Genomic DNA, 21,583 nt, shown 5'->3' on the forward strand with positions numbered 1-21,583 from the left:
GAGCCGAACAGGAGTGTGGGTATGACAACGGCTCTGTATACGCTTATCTTTGCTGGTTAAGAAAATCACCTTAAAAAAATTTTATATTTTGTGAGTTCATGCCAAATTTTAAGTCTGCTATTATATTGCCCACAAAGCAAACTGTTTTGGTCAGTCCAAGCACACCTGGGTTTGAACTCAATGTTGTCTTAGGCCTGGGCATGCTTAGTCAGGATAGATGCAGACAGGCTATATATACAGATACTGTACATTATATTGATGTACATGTTGATGCGCATGTTCTTCAGGCAATAGCGCAGTGAATGTACTTAACAATAGCATTTATTGACTTCAGGAAGATTCAATACAGCAGAAATGTCTCATCAACATCACAACAGCTGTGATACATTCTGTTACATTTGTGACCAATATTAACAAGGCTCAAAGATGCAGCATGACTGTATTTATTAAGAAGGCCTATGAGCTCTACTTCGGTTGTAAAATTGGTGACCAAGACAAACCCTGGGCTCCTCTCATTTGTTGAGCAACATTTGCAGTCAACCTGAGAGCTTGGCTCAGAGGTACATTATGCATTATACATGCTAAATTCAACAAAAGTTAATTTAATGTTTCTCCAACTTTCTACGTGATACAGCAAATCTGAAATGATCTTTGTGTTCAGTTTGAAGTTGTCTATCATAATCTCCAATTTTCTCTCAGAAAGCAAACCTTTTGAAAAAAAAATCGTTCTCTCGAGAAATCAAACTGCAAACTTTGCTGCGAGTAATTCAATCAACCTAAATTGTGTTTTTCAGTCACAGATTCTAGTCCTCATGTTTTTATGTGCACCTGTGAATGCTCCTCATGTCAAGTACTGAACAAAGACTCATCTCATTTTTGTCAATTTGGATCTGACCAAAAGCAAACTAGTTTTGCCAGAGAATGTGTCTCTTGTCAAACTCTGTTTCTCTCCAGTTTAAAGGAAATATTGCTCATTAGATGTTGAAAAAAAAAACAAGCTGATGATGGGGTAGAGTGCCCATGATGATCATAAAGATGGTCTGAAAGTCCAGGCTGCTCACAGATTGCATCAGTCCGGATTTTCCAGTTCTCGGGACGTTCTTTTAAAATTTAAATTTGAGGAGGAATAAAGGGATGAACAGGCAAATTTTGATAGTTTATTTCAAAATGAGAAGTTTTAAGGAACAATAAAATCAACAAGTGTGGTTGCATTTTGTTGCTGAACATCTGTGCTAACTTATGCACACACGCAGGCACAGAAAAGCCCGCTAAATTTCAAAACTGAGAGTTTTTGGAAAGTCCAGATACTCAGATGGTCCAGATTTCTGGCACATGGAGTCTTAGACTTCCACTATACAGTGAGAATTATGAATTTAAAAGCGTAAGGATGATTAATTGAGTAAATGAGAGGGAAATCAGATTAGAGACAAAGGGTAATAAAATGTGGATTTTCATCAATTCATTTATACTCTGTTGATGGCCATGGTGAATATTGCAAACTCCACAGTGGAGCAGAAAATTATTGACAGCAATAATGGATTTCCCCATCGTACTGTATGTTTGTGGATTTAACAAGACACTGGTGCATTTTATTCATTATAAAGCTGAGTGCTGACAACCTCACAGTTATTCTCACAGCAAATTCCAGCTTAAGAAAAGGGCAGATATAATTTTTAAGAAAGGGCTAAATTGCTTTGTGCTGATTGACATGCAACTGATCTATGACTGCCAAGATGATTGCATCAGTTTCTGTTTCCGATGTAAATGTTTATTTAGTGACTTTGCAACTCTGGAAATTGCACAACATCCTGAACGATGAACAAAATGAAAGCTATTCCACTACAAAACGAAATAAAATTACCATGTAATAAGAAACTTGAAAATAATTTAGATTTAAATATACATCAATGAAATAACAGTTTCAGCTCATTGCCATTTGGTGACCTCAATAATCTGCAAATCTGATCAAGAATTTTCAGATAGATTCTGATTTTTTTTCTTTTTAAATTTCTTCTTTTCTTTGGCTGGCTTCGCGGACGAAGATTTATGGAGGGGAAATGTCCACGTCAGCTGCAGGCTCGTTTGTGGCTGACAAGTCCGATGCGGGACACGGTTGCAGCGGTTGCAAGGGAAAATTGGTGGGTTGGGGTTGGGTGTTGGGTTTTTCCTCCTTTGCCTTTTGTCAGTGAGGTGGGCTCTGCGGTCTTCTTCCAAGGTGGTTGCTGCCCACTGAATTGTGAGGCGCCAAGATGCACGGTTGGAGGCGAGATCAGCCCACTGGCGGTGGTCAATGGGGCAGGCACCAAGAGCTTTCTTTAGGCAGTCCTTGTACCTCTTCTTTGGTGCACCTCTGTCACAGTGGTATATGGTAACAGACCATAATCGGCCCACGCGTCTGTGTCACCCCATCACACCCAATTAACCTACACCCCCTGAACATTTTGAAGGGTGGGAGGGAACCGGAGCCCCTGGGGAAACCCCACGCAGGCACAGGGGAGAACGTACAAACTCCTTAAAGGCAGGACAGGATTTGAACCCCGGTCCCAATCACTGGCACTGTAACCACATTGCCCCTAACTACTACCCCAACTGTGTTGTCCTGCGATGCCATGGAAAGGTCTAAGGAAAAGGGGTAGGGAAAATGCCGCTAAAAATAAAAGACGGGCAAGTTCGAATATTTAATTCTGCACCAAATCAGTCAGAAAAGAATTAACAGCTACTTTTTGTAATAATTTTGAGATTATTATATCAAATATTAATGCCACAATTGTTACCACTTCTGTGAATAAGGAATTGTAAAATGGGTTATTGCTTTTCATTAAATACCTGAAAGAAAGAAAAATAAAAAGTGCTTGTTTTACATATATATATACATATATCTGTGACAATATTGTGCTGTTTTATATTAAACATAACTCACCCCATCCTTGAGAATTGGATTTTAACTTTCGATATCCTCCAATTTTGCATCAGCTTCACACAGGCTGTTATTGCTGCAGTTCTTATCTAACATCTAATAATAACCATCAGGATCTTCATGGAAATAGAAATATATTTAATCAACACATGGTTGGGCTGTATGCTGTAAAACCAATCTCTGTACAAAACATTCCAATTTACACAAATATTCCTGCAATGGAAGGGCTGCTTTCTTAACAGACTTAGGAAAACAATGGTAACTTTACTAAAAGTTAAAGAAAGAATAATATAATTTTAAAATGTAACTGAGAAAAAAGATGGACACAATTGTGGTTTGAATATTTACTAAGTCACAACAAATCTTGTAGAGAAGTTCACTTAAACAAAGGCCAAGTGCAGTCATATTTGTTCAGTCATTTTAATTAATTGGTCCCTGGCTCTACCAGTCCTGCTGACCTACTTTCTCTAAGCATGGTGGGCTATCCAGTATCTCCTTCTTCAAACAATTCCAATCATTTTGCATTTGACTGAGGATTTTCTATTAGAGATTATACTGGTCATCTCCTTGAATGTACTCCCAATGCATTGCTGGATCCAATGGTCCTTCCAACCCCATTTCTTCCTGAATAAGGAGCCATCTGAGAGTTACACAGCACAGAAGCAGGCCCTTTAACCCAACTTGTCTATGCTGATGCCTTGGTCAGTTCTACACCCACTCCAATCCCTAAGGAAGAATCCATTTGGTTCCCTCCACCATTCCCTTCTCTTCTCATCATCTGATCCCCAATGCAAAATGCTAGTCCTTTGCCCCACCTTCATAACTCTGATGCAGCATCCCAGTCACCCCTTGTTTACATTCATGGTGCAGAATACTAAGAAAATGGCCGGATCAGGCACATCTTGCCTATTAAATCAGTCTCCAATTCATCCCCCTATATGACTCTTGACGCTGCTTCAAGATCACCTCCTTCTCCGAAGCTGTTTATGCTGCTCTTTTCTCTTTTCACCATTTGTGTTTTTCCCCCACCCACCCAGCCACCCTCAATCCTTTTTCTCCTGTCTCACCCCATTTTCAATAGGAATCTGAGGAGATTTGGAATGTTACCGAAGACTCTCGTAATCTTCTACAGGTGTACCATGGAGAGCATTCTGGCTGGTTGCATCACTACCTGGTATGGAGGTGCCAAATCTCAGGACAAGAATAAACTCCAGAGGGTGGTTAACTCAGCCAGCAGCATCACAGGCACCAGACTTCACTCCATCGAGGACATCAACATGAGGCGGTATCTTAAAAAAGCTGCTTCAATCCTCAAAGACCCCCACCACCCAGGCCATGCCCTCTTCACTCTGATACCATCAGGAAAAAAGTACAGGAGCCTAAAGATGAGCACTCAGTGCCACAAGGACAGCTTGTTCCCCACTGCCATCAGATTCCTGAATGAACCAAAGATACTGCCTTACTATTCGTTCACTATTCTTTTTATTTTTTTATATTGTTACTGAGTTCTGTGTTTGGTATTGGCCTAGATGTTGTGTGGTTTTATGCTAAAAAGTGACAGTTTGCCTTAGAGAACCAAAGTAAAGGTGGATTGCTGAGAGAGTGGGAGACGGACTGAGCATGTGCAGAAAATGATCTAAAAATTTCTGGACTTGGACAATAAACCACCACTGGGGGTGCTGTGGAGTAGAAGAAGGCCCAGAGCATGACTCATGGTCTGGAGGATAGTTTAGAATGTTGGGATTTCAAAAAGGGATGAACATTCCGAAGGCAGCCAGAAGGATCCGGACCAAGCCAGTGGTTCCTCTCTCTGCAAGCAACACAAGACAACTTCAAATTTTGTCGTTTCCCCCCCCCCCCCCACCTCTCTCTCTCTCTCACAAAGATCTTTTGGTTTCAGTTTACCAAACAGACTGAATTTTGTTTATGATCTTTGCTTCGGTTGAGATCGAAGTTTTGTGAGTCTTGTGTGTTTTGTGTTTGTTTTGTGTCTAAGTTTTTCTGTGGGCTGTTTGGAAATATAACTTAGACTTTAATTACATATGTTATATTTAGGCTGGGGAATTTATTAGTTTTACGCTGTTATAGAAATTTGCATAGTAACCAGTGGGCATTGTTATAAAAAGGAGGATTTTTGAATTAAAGTTTGAAGGTGAATTTTTTTGTTAATAAAGTAAGTGTGATTGTTCATCTTTACCCCTGTGTGATCTGCCTTCTTTGTGGTTGCTGGCTTGATCTTGTAAGAATATAATAATGTTAGAAGATGATTATTATATGAACGTTTGCTCGGTGACCCTGCTGCAAAACATTGAATTACAAGACTTGTTCATGACAGTAAATTCTGATTGATTCTGAATCAATTATTAAAAAAGCAAAAGAGGAGAAAGAAATCTAAGTATTTAATTGTTCAAAATAAAGTCAAGGGAATATAAAGACAGTAAAGAAGATGAATAAATGATGAGGGGAAATAACCACATAAATAGTCATAAGGGTGGAAATTAAGGGATTAAAAGATGTGACAGAATAGACAGAAACCAAAGTGATTGAGGAAAAAAGAGAGGTAGATGACACATTAAGAGGAGCAAATTTATTGCCAGAGTTTCAAAGTAATTTAAAAATATTGACTCAGATTAATTTCATCATGCTTGAAATACTTACTGGTATATCACAGGAAATTCTCTTTTGCACCATATCTAAATACTTTCACAACTAGTCACCAACCTCATCGCAATCTCCAGTAAATATTGAACCTCACACTTCAGCCAAAACAGATTGTCACTCCAATTCCAAAATACTTTTTGGTTTCAGTCTTCTCCTTTAGCCACCAATACCAAGTTTCTGTCCCCAATACATGGCCTGCCACCATTCCAAATGCTGCTTCTCCATTTTTCTGGTCCTAGTAGGCAGTGGGGGGTCTTGTATATAAAGTCATAGAGTCATTTAAACACTGGTTGTTATATTCAGAATATTTACATCTCAATTTACATTGATTAGATCTTAATATGTATATTTAAATTTTTTTTTTAATTTTTTTCTTTCTTTATGGCTCTCCTTAGGAGAGTTGGCTGAAGGGGGGGGGTCTTTTCTCTTTTTTTCCTTTTTTTTATATATAAAAATATAACGTTCGTTTATGGTTAATTGTTGTATATGTCATATATTATTTGTTTTTTTAACGAATAAAGTTTTTTTAAAAAAGAGTAATTTAAACACAGAAACATGCTTTTTGAATTTATCCACACCATTTAGCATCCTTTAACAATACTGGCCACATTTAATTCTCCTCCATATCCATCAAATTCTTCGAGATGCTATCATTCACTGACACACTGGAGGAAACTGCTAATCAATCTACAAACCCGCATATAATTGGGATGTGAGAGGAAACATGAGCACCAGAAGAAACCTATGCAGACATGGTGATTTCCAGTGGATATGTTGTATTCCTTCAAGGAAGCAGAGATCATTGCCTTGAATCTCTTCCCACGTCAGTGCATGGATACATATCTGTTTCGGGGCTGCGATATCAAGCATGCAAAGAGCATTGCCTGCCCAAGGTAACTAATTGAATGGGCTTCATCATTTGAACGACAGAGTACGTTCAGTATTATGAATAGGACTGAATCATTATTTGTAATTTGGATGTCTCTCTTAAAGGTGAGCAAACAATTTCAAGAAAACAGATACTGTGGTTGCACAGGCTGTGCTCAAACAATTCAAAGTTGAGAGTTTACACAGCAATGGAATTTAGTCCAAAACAAAGCTGTTACTTGACTCTAGTTTTTGTTATGGTTTGAGCCAAAAAATTTTAAACATTTTATGCAGCGTATTAGTATTTAGTGTCTATTTTAAAAAAGAATTACAGTACAACTCCCATTATCCAAAATCAGATTCTCTGAAATCCTCATTTATCTGAAATGTTTTCAGAGCCGAACTGACCTCACCCGACATGAAATTAGAATGACGATGTCCTCGTTTCAAATAACTCCCTCTCCTCTCTCTCTCTTTCCACTTCTTCTTTACCTTCCCTTTTTTGTCATTTCTTTCCAACTCTCTCTCTCTAACTGTCTCCCAGCCGCAAACGGTCGGAAGATTCCCTTGTCCCAGCGTCAGCAAGGAGAATGGCCTCCCAGGCAGGAGCGGGATCGTTGGAGTCCTGGGCGGAAACCTCGGCTGGGAAGTGTCAATGATCGCCGATGGCCAAACATTATTTTAATGCTTAAAAAGCCTTCCCTTGTTGTTTGTTGCTGTGTTTCAGCTCCAAGTGATTTGCTGTTGCTACTGGGCTGTTTTTAAAAAATAACCTGTTCTCCAAAAAAACCGTTTATCCGACAAAGGCCCAGTCTCGAGCATTTCGGAAAATCAGAGTTGTACTATATAACTCAAATTGAACAACGTAGCTGTGGATTTGGAAGATTGTCTGAGTTTGTTTAAAATTATTCATGTGTCCTGAGAAAACGTCTCTCAATCAGGAATTTCATTGGCTCAGAAACTAAAATGAAACGAGAGGAGGAATATTAAGAATATATGGACAGTTTATTACAGACCCTTGCATAATTCATATTAAATGTAGATTCAGAACAGTATTGATAGCAAATAAAATGAGATGGAAATGACAATCAGGAAAATCTATTCCAAAGGCAGAATGTGCTAAGAAGCAAAATAAAAACTACACTTGATGGAAATCAGTTTTTCCAGCATTTTCTGTTTTTATTTCACCTGCCGCCATTGAGAATAGAGGCAATGAAAAGGACGTCCAAAACGTTGACCACAGCATTTTTGAGCGAGAGGTTGTCCAGAGCAGGGGGCAGGCGGAGAAAAAAAGAATCTTAATGATATTCAGGGATCCATTACCAAAAAACAGAATCCTTTCAGAGGATAACATTTAACTAACTGGTATCAAAGTGGGAGATGTGTTTGGCCAATTTAAAAGAAAATTGGGGAGGGGTAGGGAGTAAGAAACGAAATTAGAGAGTGGGTTCAAAATGAATTTGTTTTGTTATTGCAGAGTCAGATGGAAACTAATGTTTGGGAAGTAATGAGTAGTGAGATGAGCATGCAACTGTGAGAGTGTACTGGAAATAGGAATAATGACACCACATATCTAGGGTATTGTCTATGGGAAATAGCATTAATGGCAGGGGTGGCCAACCTTTTACATTCCATGTGTCAAAATAAATGGTGGCAAAGAGGTCTTGTTAGAGCTGGTATTGGTGTTCGCTATGTTGTATTAGGGCTTCGGCCTTTTAATAAGTTGAGAGCAAACAGGAGGACAAGGAAGGGTGGATGGAGCGGAGAAGAGGTGTGTGAACTTTGTATGTTGGGGGGTGGTGCTGGCCAGGGTGGTGGGGGGGGGGGGTTGGCAGGTGGCACTGGTAGGGGAATGGGGGTGGTGGAGCTGACAGGTGGTGGAAAACTTAAAAAATGACTCCGTCCAGGCAAATCAGGCCTTCATCTACGTTAGTCATTCCTCCTTCCATGAGCCACTTCTAGTCATGCGGGGAGGTGCGGGGACCACCGGGGAGACCGGCTGAAGAAAATTATTTTTTTACTATCTGAGGATGGCTTGCTTAACTTTAATAGAAACTGCTCAGCAGTGCACCCCATCAAGTGGTGCCCAGGGGATGTGCCATACCTTAGATACACCCACTGGCATCAATAGGGAGGTGCGGATCACACCGGGTGATACCATCAGAGGGGTGGGGTGACACCTAAATGACCATCTATAAAATTTTTGTGCAGTGTTTCAGCAGAAATATTTTTTTTTAAAATTTTCCTGTAGTTAGTTTTAAGAAAAATATTTTTCTTAAACCCAAGGCTAAAACTCAATGCTAATTTACTTTTTGAAACTTCTAATGTGCTCTGATCAGAGCTGTCTTTATTACCCAATGATAATGGATGCTTCAAATCACGTGGTTCCGTCTGCCCGCGCTACCAGCAAGCGCTGTTGTTTTTGTTGCTGCTGGTGTTTTTATAGCCGCTGCTTTTGTCAAAGTTTCTGGTGTTTTAGCCACAATACAGGTACACAATCCTTTATCCAGACATCTAAAATCCGGAAAGCTCCAAAATCCAGCAAGTGGGGAGAGAGATGGCAGTGTGAGTCGGGCGGGCGAAGAGACAGGCAGCGCAACTGGAAGGGGGTAGGGGTGGATACAGCAGCACAATTCGGGTGGACTTAAATCTGGCTTTCCAAAATCCAAAATTCGGAACACACCGTCCCCCAAGGATTCCGGATAAAGGATTGTGTACCTGTATTATGGTCATTAGTATAATACATTTAGGCTGTAAATAGGATACTGTAATTTAAAGGTGTCATTTTAATTTTGCTCATTGCTTATCTCTCTACTAATTGCCATTACATTCAGTGATAGATGGGAATTACGATTGAGGAGTAACATTAGTAAAAAAACATTACTAAGGATTCTGTATGGTCTGATACGGAGGAGGTCCATGGTGGAGGGAGGTGGGGGGGCTACAGGGGTGACCTCACGAGTTACCGCACTGGGTGACACCAACTCTAATAATACCCCACTGGATACCCCACTTATCCACTGACTCCATCTGCACAAAGAATGGGTCCTGGTTACGACGTCCTGGAGCAGCCTGGAGGAAAACCTAACACTCATAGTTCTAAATGGATGACTGAAAAGAAAGTACGCCAATATTCCGATTCTGGCTTTTATTCACTATCCCTTTCTAATTTTCTTTTATGTCAGGCAAAAGAATCTGTTACCTAGGCACCAATTAAGCAAATTACTTAATTACTTCAGGCTCTGCAGATAAAGGGAAAAATAACAGAAATAATGTGATTTGACCACAAAAGAGAAGTTCACAATGTGTGAATAGAACATTAGTGGAAGATGATTAGTCAGTGTGCTCAAAAAAAAAATCATTCCTTTTACAGGGATCAAAGATTGAGGAACAAACTGAAAGAACCACAGGTGCAAATTCAACTTTATGGTAACTTTAATTGAGATAAGTCTTCAATGTGATCAGGACTAGGAACTGGCTTCACCAGGAAGCAAAAAGTGAATATTCAAAGAAAAACAATAGCAAAATCACATTGCGGATGGGAAAAGATACTAAAGAGACAACGAAGAATTTTAGGGTAGCAATTGAAAAACAGAAAGGATTTAAGATTCTTGTAGGTAAGCTGCAGAAAACATAAATGTAGAAATTAGATAAGCATATAGCCAGGCTGCAATGATTTTAATGAGGAATTTTTACTTCCTTGTAGATTGGGATCAACACATGTCTGATAGTAGAACATTTTTAGAGAATCTGGACTGTGTTTCAGTCACATGTTGTTCCAGAAATAATAATGAAACAATAATAAAATATTGTGATCAACTTAGTATAGTTAATAGCCAGAATATGTATAGGCCAGAGGTGGCCAACCTTTTAATTTTTTAATTTAGACATACAGCAAGGTAGCAAGTCATTTAGGCCCATAAGTACATACCACCGCCAGTGGGCTGATAACGCCTCAAACCGTGCATCTTGGCGCCTCACAGTTTGGCGGGCAGCAACCTCCTTTGAAGAAGACCGCAGAGCCCACCTCACTGACAAAAGGCAAAGGAGGAAAAACCCAACACCCAACCTCAACCAACCAATTTTCCCCTGCAACCACAGCAATCGTGTCTGCCTGTCCCGCATCGGACTTGTCAGCCACAAACGAGCCTGCAGCTGACGTGGACTTTTTACCCCCTCCATAAATCTTCGTCCGCGAAGCCAAGCCAAAGAAAGAGAGACATACCAGGGGAAGAGGTTAATTGGCTGGCACAGACTCTTGGGTCAAAATGGCCTGTTACCATGCCGTATGTCTAAATTAAAAATTAAAAGATTGGCCACCCCATAGGCATTCATTAAATAACAATCATAATGTTCAGTTTACTGAAACCTTTAACAAGGAGAAATAAGATCTGGTGAGGACTGACATTCATAAAACAAAACTTGCCACCGATTTCATGAGTTCCTGAAACTGAAATTATGTCTCTGATACAATTGAGTAATCATGGGAAGGTTACATAAAGAGAAAAAGACTGAGGAATTTATTCTTCCTTTGGCACGATGTGACAAATAGTGCTCTCTAAAGAAATGTATGGGGAAATCAGCTATAATGATGTAAAGAACGAAATAAAGAGCATGTATTTAATTTTACAAATGGCACAAAATTAGACCCACGGCAAATTGGGTCGGTGAGAGTAAATGGATTTAAGACACGAGTAGATTAATTGAATGATTAATATTATTGAAAAATTGACACGTTGGCTGAACAGATTCCTGGTCATAAATTATCTGAAAGAGTGCATTAAATTTTGGGAGCCAGCCCTCAATAAATACATGTTGTATTTTTATTTATAGTACAGTAATACACTATTTTTAGTAATATAGAGTTTACTGGCCCATTAAAATTATAATTCAAAATTAAAAATATATTTTGCGCACAAACTTGGTTTTTGCTTGTTTCACCTGGAAGGCTGAGAAGCGGTCAAGAGGCATTTAAATTTGGGCCAGGTCATACAGGGCTTTGAATGTACGTTCTTCCTACCCCATCCCAGCCACACTAACCTTACAGCTTTGTTGCTGCAATCACCCCACAACGCAGAGCAGGCTATGAGTAAATCTCACGTAATGAAATCACATGTTGTTAGAGGGACTTTTCATTCTTTCCCAATGTCTTTGAATATCAGAGACATCTCAAACCAGTTACTTGGTTTTTTTACATCAAATGTCCTTAAAAACAATTGACTAAAGTGCATTGATTATATGTGAATATTAATTAGGAGATAGACTACAGCTTCATTTTGTTAATAAAGTTTGCTACAATCATTCAACTGAGTGAGACGTTGACAGATGCATCACGGTTGAAGAGACAGGAATGAAGAGTGTTCAGCCCCACAACTCAGATCATCTCAGGTCAATGGTGAGTCTGGGGGTTTGCAAAAGTTCAGATGTGTCTCCCTCTGACATCCAGCACATTTTTACTAGCACACTATGTCACATTTTGAAATCTTAAGACTGAGATGAAAGTTCAGAATAATCTGTTACGGGCCCAGAGGATCCCAAAACCCAGCAGCAATAGATATTCACCAAGACAAATGGTTACTTAAACAAAAATTACTTTTTTTTTTAAACATAAAAACACGATCAAACTTTAACTTATTACTATCAAGTTAACCCCCTTCTAATTCTAAGCGCACGTGTATGTAATGTGTATAAATTCAGAAAAGTTCTTTGATTCACAGTCCAATCTCACTTCTCACTCCTCCAAGATCACCGGTATCAGGCAATTCTTATACTGTGCACAGAATTTAACATTTATGAATTTTCTCCAAGCTTTGGTGCTTATATGGTTAGTGCTCAAGAAGGTTCTTATTAGTTTCAGAGAAAGATTCATGGCATTGGACACAAACTGATTTGCTTCCATCTGTCACTTCAATGTTTTGTCAAAGAAACTTTCCCCATCAGGGTTTTCCAGATGTTAACCTCTTTCTTTCAGGTCACCACAGAGTTCCTTTTCTGTTTCCCTCATCTCAGGCAAAACATTATACAGCCAGCCATCTCCTCTTCTATGGACCACAATGGCTTTGAACAGGCTGAACTCAGAACTCACAACCTGTCTTCAAAATGGGGTTTAAAACAAGCTTCCAAAAGCCAATACAGAAAACCAGCAGTCTCTCTCTCTCTCTCTTTGTGTCACACTTAGAGAAAAACCCTTTTGGCTCTTTCTGCTTGCAAAACCACATGACCCTCCTAAAACAGCACACTCCACCAAAACAGCTTGCTAACTCCAAATTCATGAGAGATCGTATCAGTTTCCTGAGATGGGCCTTTCCATTTGCACCTCACTGTGAAAATCTCCAGCACAGGAGTCTATTGTCTTTGCAGATTTGTAGACACTACCTTATGCATAACTGTTGCATTTTAAAATGAGATCGGTTTTAAAATGTTTGTATCTGTTTGTGACCTAATTAAAACCCCACAAATCTATTTTTCAAAAACATATCTATCCATAATATAAAATATAACATAATCTGTCACAACTGATACAAATACTGGTTCTCCAGAGCAAAAAAGAATCTGCTGCAGGAACATAGTAAGTCAAGCAGCATCAGTGAGGGAAAAAGATTATCCGAGTTTTGATTCAGAACCCTAATGATTTAAGTGAAGCATCAAAAGAGATGTTATTCAGGATGAGAACGAGCTATGCCTCGTGACCGCTGGAAGTGCAACCACATTTCCTCCCTCACCACCAGTCCTTCCATGTGAAGCAACATTTCACGTGAATCTGTGGGGATCGTCTACTGCATCCAGTGCTCCTGTTGTGGTCTCTTCTATGTTGGAGAGACTGGACACAGATTGGGAGATCACTGTGTTTGGACACCATTGCAATAGCGTTGATCTCCCAGTGGCCACCCACTTTAATTCCCTGCCCCATTCTTTGCAGACGTCCATGCTGGATGGGTACCACCCACAAATTGGAGGAACAACACCTCATCTTCAACTGGATGGCATTGACATTGACCTCTGGTTTCTGCAAAAACAACCCCAAATGGAAAGGGGAGTTGTGGTTGCCCAGCAAGGGATAAGGGGCGACTCAGAGAGGGGGGGCATTTGAGGTTAAGATATTATTGGGTATGAGAACTATTGGGGTATTTTATGTTTTAAATGTGTTGTCATAGATTGAGTTTAATAAGGGAAAACTAAGAGATGAAAATGGGAAAAAGGGGGATGCAGGTGGCGCGGTGTAAGCAAGATATAAGATGGCCACGTTAAACTATATGACTATAAACATTAATGGAATACATAACCAAATTAAAAGGAAGAGGCTACTAAATTGATTGAAGAAGGAAAAAATAGATCAAGCATTTGTGCAGGAAACGCATCTTACTGAAGTGGAACATAGCGAATTAAAGAGAGACTGGGTAGGGCATGTAGCGGCAGCATCCTATAATTCAAAAGCTAGAGGTGTAGCCATATTAGTTAACAAAAATGTACCAAACAAAATAGAGGAGGAAATAATAGATCAGAATTTTGGAATTTGCTCAATATTTATACACCTATGGAGGAGGATCAAAAGTTTATGCAGGATTGTTTTTTTGAAGATTGCAGACACACAAGGAAATATATTGAGAGGAGGGGATTTTAACCTTCATTTGGATCCAATGTTGGATGAAACTGGACAAAAGACAAGAGAATAAAGTGGCCCAATTGATGGTTAGATCAATGCAGGAAACGAAACTTCTACATAGAGATATACACACAGTTTCTGACACGCAATTGTTGTATAGAATGGAATCTCAGCAGAGTTGCGCCAGTGAGAGGGAGCCGCCGCCGCGGTAGTTGGCGAGTCCAAGCAGTCGGGCGATCCCTCGTCCAGTGAGCCGCTCACCCTGATTCTCACGGGGAGCAGCGATGGGGTTTTCGCGTGGATCCAACCTGCACCTGACGACAGCTGTTGTCGCTCCCCAAAAAGAGATCAAGATCCACCGGGCGAGTTTTCCTTTTCGGAAATCTGAATGCCGGTTTCGGTCACAACCTCGGACTTGAAAGCCCCGTAGAGAAAGGAAATGACCTGCTCTTGGGGTTGAGAAAGGGACCGTCAGCCCAGGTCTCAGTCCCGTCCCCCCCCCCCCCCCCCCCCCCCACCCCTTGGATGAGTTGCAGTTTGCGACCCTCTCTGCCCCTTTGAATGCGTGCGGAACCGGAATAATGTGAGCGGCTGCTACTCCGTTCTCCGTTCTCGCCAGCTCTTTTATCCGTAGGAAACGCACCGAGCGGAACGTGGTCCCGAGAAGGAAACAGACGTCCTGCTTGGTCAACCTCGACCCTCTTACCTCGAACTTCGGGACGGGGCAGGGGCTGAAGCCTCTCAGAAGTGGGTCCCTGCCGGCGGACGCGCCACCTTCAATAGACGGCCCGGTGTTGACAGGCGAAGTGGACGCGTTCAGATTCAGTTTCGATTCAGCGTGTCAAGCGCTTTCTCGGAAATTACCTCATTGGAGAGGGGGGAAACAAAAGCGGGGCGTGATCCTCAAGGCTCGCTGATGCCTCCCGGCCAAATGTGAAAGCTGAACCTGGGACGGTGGCAGAGAGCAGGGTGTGATGGAGAATTCTGACGCCAAATCGATCCAGCCCCAATCTTGTGTTATTTCCTGCAGTCTCACTTCCATACCTGGGGCAGTCATTTCTACAGCTTCTCCTTGAACTCTTCCTCCAAATCAAAGGAGTAGCCATGGGTCCCAGCTTCGCCTGCCTGGGTGTGGGCTTTGTGGAACAATCCATGCCTCAAGCTGACCCAGCCAAGACCCCCCCCCCCTTCCCCCCAACTCTTCCTCCGGTATATCAACGACTGCCTCAGGCTCGTCAACTTCATCCACTTTGCGACCAACTTCCACCCCGATCTCAAACTCACCTGGTCCATCTCCTCTTCCTGGATCTTCCCGTCTCCAACTCAGGACATATTACAAGCCCACCATCTCCCACAACTACCTTGACTACACTTCCTCACACCCTGTCCCCTGCAACGATTCTATCCCCTTCTCTCAATGTCTCCGTCTGTGCCACATCCGTTCCCAAGATGACGTCTTCCAGTGCAGACCTTCTTAAATGTCTGCCTTCTTCCACAATTGTGGCTTCCCCTCCACCACCAACTCAGCCCTTACCCCCATCTCCTCCAGTTCCCGCTCATCTGCCCAGGCCCCCTCTACCCCCAGATGTAACAAACATAGAATCCCCCTTTATCCTCTCCTACCAGCCTCTGCATCCAATACATTATCCTCAAGAATTTCCAGCAGTTACAACAGGATCCCACGACCTGTGGGATCCCTTCGCTGCCTTCCATAGGGATCGCTTCCTCGTGCACTCATCCCTCCTCACCAATTGTTTCCCCCCCCCCCACAGCACTTTCCCCTGTGGTTACAGGAGGCCACCCTTGCACCCACACCTCCCCCCTCACCATGGTCCAAGGCCCCAAACAGGAGAGACTGGGTGCAGGTTGGGAGATCGCTTCGCTGAGCAACTTCGCTCCAGCTGCACGAGTGACAGAGACCTCCCAGTCGCCAAACATTTCTGTTCTGTGTCACTCTCCCATGTTTGTCCATGGAATTATGTACTGTCCCACCAAGAAATTGGAGGAACAGCACTTGATTTTACGTCTGGGTGCTCTCAGCCAGATGGCATGAACATCGAATTTTCCACTTTCTACTAATTTGCTTTCCTCTCCCCCTCTCTCTTCCCCTTGATCACTTCTGAACCCTCCCTTCTCCATCTATCACCTCCTGCCTTTGCAACCACTCCTTCCCCTATTCTTTTGTTCAGACGCCTGCCAACATTTTCTATACCTTGATGAAGGGCTCAAGTCTGAAACTTTGGCTATGTCAAGTCTGAAACCTTTGCTCTATAAAGGACACTGTTTGACCTGCTGAGTTTCTCCAGCATTGTGTTTTAACTTCAACCATGGTGCCTGCAGATCTTCATGTTTGACTTCATCACACATTGATAGAAAGGATGTCCGCAGATCATATCCTGATGAGTCGAGTCTGCTTCCATCATTAAAACCATCAAATAAGGATGGAAATCTGCATGGCTGGTGATGTGAAGGGTGCTCCGTGGCAGGTTCTTCATGCACGCTGAGGTTCAAGATTCAATTTATGGTCATGCATGCAAGATGCATAAAAATATTTATATTTCCTTTATTTGCCCTTCAAAGGCAAACAATGAGTGTCCAGGGGGTAAGGATGGCTGTGGGTGTGCATCAAGGCTCATCCTGAGCAGTGACATCACAAGCTGTCCCCAAGGATGTACAGCAAATTAATATTCACTGCCCTTGAAAGATAGCCCATATCTTGAAAAGGGCCTGTTAGTCTGTCTAAAACTTCCAAGTCTTCCAGTATAAAAAGTTGTCCATGATCAGATGACCAAGGTGCAGAAGTACACGCCGAGGGACTGGCTGAAGTTTGGTGGAGATTAAACTGGTCTCTTCTCACCAATCCTTTGTGACATCTTTAAACTCAGTTCTTTTTCCTCTGGACCCAGTTGCGTGTAGTTAGAATGTTTGGAAATGACAATTTGATGTCATGTTGATACAATGTAAATATAGCAACCACATATTAGTTGTGGAACTGTATATTATAAATATAATTTGGGGAACAAAATACTTGCTTCCTCTTTTTTTGTGGATCGTGAGGTAAATGATGAGACCAAAATAGAATGAGCAGAGTCTGCCTCGGGTAGAGAATGAGGCACTGGGCATCAGTAGGGCTGAAGGATGAGCCAGAGAAGTATGAGAGGACGTTCCTTTCTTGGCATTCACTAGCCTTCTGTTCTGCCAAATAAACTCAAAGTTCTCAGTATGCACTTTGGGTCTGTCCGCTGCAATAGCGTGGATATCCCAGTAGCCACGCATTTCAGTACTCCATCTCATTCCCTTGCTGGCATGTCCGTCCATGGTCTCACACTGCCAGACTGAGACCACTCGCAAATTGAAGGAACAACACCTCATCTTCCATCTGAGCACCCCCCAACAGAATGGCATCAACATTGATGCTCAAGCTCGCCATGGGTGCCTGAGGCCGCACCAATCTAGTTGTCAATCTTGCAGAGGAAGAGTGGAGGAAACAAAAGGGAAATGGGTGAAGAATTGAAACTGCACTTTCTCCTCCTGAAATTCTTAAATGCAAATTAAAACTGACAAACATGCTGTTTTAGTTGGCGGGCAAGAGACCCAATAGTTCATAAAATTATAAGAATGGACAGTCAGAATCTTTTACAGATAAAAATATCATATACTAGAGGCCATGAGTTTCGGTGTGGGGGGGGGGGGGGGGGGGTTGGCTGCGTTTTTTCAGACAGTGGTTGGTGTCCTGAATAGACGGTTGATGGTGGTGGTGGAAGCAGATATGATAGTAGGATTTAAAAGCCTTTTAGATAGCATGAAATGCAGGGAATAGAGGGTAGGCAGCAGAGAATTTGTTTCATTTGGCATCATTTTTGGCACAGACACCATTGTGAACAGTTTATGCGCAGGTGGCACACAGCATCGTGAACTTACCCAAAAGAATAAAAGGAAACTATGACAATTATACCTGACAACCAATGAGGTCAATGCAAGCAGGCAAATATGATCTGATCAGTATCAGGAGTTGAATCACCAAGACAAAGACTGTAGAAGGAAAGGGTGGAATTCTGGCCTTTTTTTGTTTTAAATAAAATTCCTGGCACAATTCTTGTAGCCTTTTGTAAACACAGGTAGGCATGGGAGAAACACTCAGCTAAAGTGATACCAATTTCTTGTTGGTTGGTGGATATTATTATTGTTGGATGCATTCACAAGTCACAAAATCTACATGAGGTACTGTCCAAGATACTGAAGGATTTTGTCTTTTTAAGGTTCTACATGAATGATTGGTAATGCAGATAGACCCTAAATTATGACATATCAAACTTATGATGATCAGAATCTGTTTTGAATCAAGGTAAGTTGGGATCTACCTGTATCAACGTGGTTGCTTTTCCTTCTCTGAAGGAAATGCTTCCGTCCAGTCAGCACACGCAGATGGCTTCCCACTGCCACCCCCCCCCCCTCCTCCCCCCCCACTCCCCCCACCACGTCATCATTTTGGGGCTCCTCTTGTAGTTGATGGAAACATGCTTTCACAGACCCGACGCCATTTCTTTAAAAAAGGCGATTTGGAACACACGCGCAGATTTCCGACTCTGGGGAGGGAGAGAGATTGAAGAGGGAGAGAGAGTGACAGCAATCTGCCGTGTTCCAAATCACAACGTAGGCTGTGAGGTGACACCGCTGCCCCTAATTAACTGGCACCACCTCGGCCTCCCGGCAGGGACAATACGGAATATTACCTGTACAGGTAGACCCTGACTTACGATCATTTTTATTGCAATGCAAGTCCCAGAACTGAACCCCATCCTAAGTCAAGGTCTACATGCACAAAACTCTTTTATCTATGATAAAATGGCATTTACACATTTTCCCTTGCATAAATTCAAGGGGACATTTGAGAGCATAGTCATCTGTGTGTCCTTGCTTAATGTTTAACTCACGCTCGAGTGAACTGTCAGATCTCATCTAATCATATTTCTGTTGTCAGAAAAGCAAGGTAAAGATAAATGAATCAGATGGCATTGTTTGGCTTTCTTCCACCATTCCAGTCCATTCCAATAACAAAGATGGCTATGTCTCAGCACCACTTGCAGTTTTGATTGTTGCAAATTACAATATCCACGTTGCACAGCAGTTGTGTAAAGTTGCATTCACTGGCACTATTTAAATATTACTTTGTCACTAGAATTTTTGAGTTTTGGATCTATCCTTTCTGGCTGATAAATAAGAAGGCACGTGGCTAAGCTCAAACTTGGAATGCCTGCAGACAAATAGCAAGTCAATGGGTGCTTGCTACTGCAACAATTAGTCCAATGATACTAGTTTATTTTTCAGGCAAACTCCTATAACCAAATAGTTCACCTATAGAACCAAATATTAACAAGTTCCACACCAGCATTTGATTTATTTAGAGGATTAAAGGAGCAGAAATAGCATTCCACTTTTTGAACATCTCATCATCCAATCGAGGATTACAGCCTGTAAACCAATATATCAGACAATTTTGTCCAAAGCTCTTTAGATGTTATTTCATGCACTTCCAACAATGAAACAAGTGCTGGGATTTGGGGGGGGCGGGATGAGAATATACTGCATTACTACCAATGTTTCACACATTTATCATGGGGAACGCATATTTTGTTGCTCCCCAGTGAAAGTAGGAGGCAAAATGTTATTAGAGTTCAGCTGCAGGGTTGTGGAAACATTCAAGCTACCACTTCAGGCGAAAGATTTAAATTAACATAATACTCCAAATGGGGCCTCACCAACATCTTATACAGTTGCAACATGACCCCCGATGTCCATACTCAATTCTCTGACTGATGAAGGCCAATGTGCTCATAAATCTTTTTGACCACCCTATCTACCTGTCTTTCTTTTCTTTTTTTTCTTTGGCTTGGCTTCGCGGACGAAGATTTATGGAGGGGGTAAAAAGTCCACGTCAGCTGCAGGCTCGTTTGTGGCTGACAAGTCCGATGTGGGACAGGCAGACACGGTTGCAGCGGTTGCAGGGGAAAATTGGTGGGTTGGGGTTGGGTGTTGGGTTTTTCCTCCTTTGCCTTTTGTCAGTGAGGTGGGCTCTGCGGTCTTCTTCAAAGGAGGTTGCTGCCCGCCGAACTGTGAGGCGCCAAGATGCACGGTTTGAGGCGTTATCAGCCCACTGGCGGTGGTCAATGTGGCAGGCACCAAGAGATTTCTTTAGGCAGTCCTTGTACCTTTTCTTTGGTGCACCTCTGTCACGGTGGCCAGTGGAGAGCTCGCCATATAACACGATCTTGGGAAGGCGATGGTCCTCCATTCTGGAGACGTGACCCATCCAGCGCAGCTGGATCTTCAGCAGCGTGGACTCGATGCTGTCGACCTCTGCCATCTCGAGTACTTCGACGTTAGGGATGTAAGCGCTCCAATGGATGTTGAGGATGGAGCGGAGACAACGCTGGTGGAAGCGTTCTAGGAGCCGTAGGTGGTGCCGGTAGAGGACCCATGCAACTTTAAAGGCACTATGTATGTCCACCTCCAGATCCCTCTGCTCTAGAACTGATCCCTACCATTTACTGTGTAGGTCCTACTTAGATTAGACCTCCCAAAAGTTCCATCAACCATTACTCTGCCCACTTGCCCAACCATTCAAGATCCTGCTTCAATCCTTGGCAAACATCTTCACGATCTCTAATACCAGACACTTTAGTATCATCACAAACTTGCTAATAATGCCGTGTACGTTTTCATAAAAATCATTGATAGAGCTGACAAACAGCAATAGGCTCAGCAGCAAAACCTGAGGCATGCCGCTAGTCACAGACCTCTAATCTGAAAAACAATAGTCTATCATCACCCTTTGCTTTTTTCCACGAAGCCCATTTTCTATCAAATCTCATCTCGGATCCTGTGCGACCGACTGTGCAGAACCTTATCAAATGCTTTGCTGAAATCCATATATACCTCTATAGCTCTGCCCTCATTAAGCTTGGTCACATTTTGAAAAATCTCAATCAGATTTGTGAGACATGACCTCCCATCTACAAAACCATGCTGACTATTCCCTAATTGCCATTATCCATACAAGTGTATGTATATCTTCTCCCTCTGAATACTCTCCAGTCATTTACCATCCACAACCATCCACAGATGTTAGGCTCACTGGCCTGTCGTTCTCAGGCTTTTTCCTGCAGCCCTTCTTGAATAGAGGCACATTTGCCACCATCCAGTATGGCACCTCACCTGCACTTAATAACAACTCAAAAACTTCAGACAGGACACCTGGAATTTCCTTTCTAGCTTCCCAGTGTCTTTGGATCAAGCCTAGGAGGTGTGCACCATTTATGCCTGACATACCTGCACTGACAATTCTTGAAAAGCAGTACAAAAAGCACATAAACCTTGGAGTTAAACTGATTAAATTAAACAATCTTGATTGTGTTTTTTTTTAAATCAAAAACACGATTCTTTACTTACCTGCTTCTCCCCTCCATCCCTGCTGCAATTTTCAGATGGAAATGGTTTTTGAAAGGCAGTGTTCCATGAATACAAGCAAATTACTC

General features: G+C 42.0%; 1 protein-coding gene across 3 annotated transcripts in view; it reads right to left on the reverse strand.

The window, feature by feature from the left end:
- The window catches only part of helz2a (helicase with zinc finger 2a), a 125,573-nt gene extending 110,561 nt beyond the window's left edge, over nucleotides 1-15,012 (reverse strand). For 2 of the 3 annotated variants that reach the window (XM_069883697.1, XM_069883695.1), the window contains exons 1-2: nucleotides 14,755-15,012; nucleotides 2,921-3,033 (exon numbers count right to left, since the gene is read on the reverse strand). The gene's annotated coding sequence lies outside the window, so the exon portion shown is untranslated. The remainder of the gene's footprint in view (nucleotides 1-2,920; nucleotides 3,034-14,754) is intronic. The other variant, XM_069883696.1, reaches the window with a different exon arrangement.
- Between the last annotated feature and the right edge of the window lie 6,571 nt (nucleotides 15,013-21,583).

Source organism: Narcine bancroftii, chromosome 6 (genome assembly GCF_036971445.1).
Source record: "Narcine bancroftii isolate sNarBan1 chromosome 6, sNarBan1.hap1, whole genome shotgun sequence".
In the NCBI taxonomy this organism is placed as follows: domain Eukaryota; kingdom Metazoa; phylum Chordata; class Chondrichthyes; order Torpediniformes; family Narcinidae; genus Narcine; species Narcine bancroftii.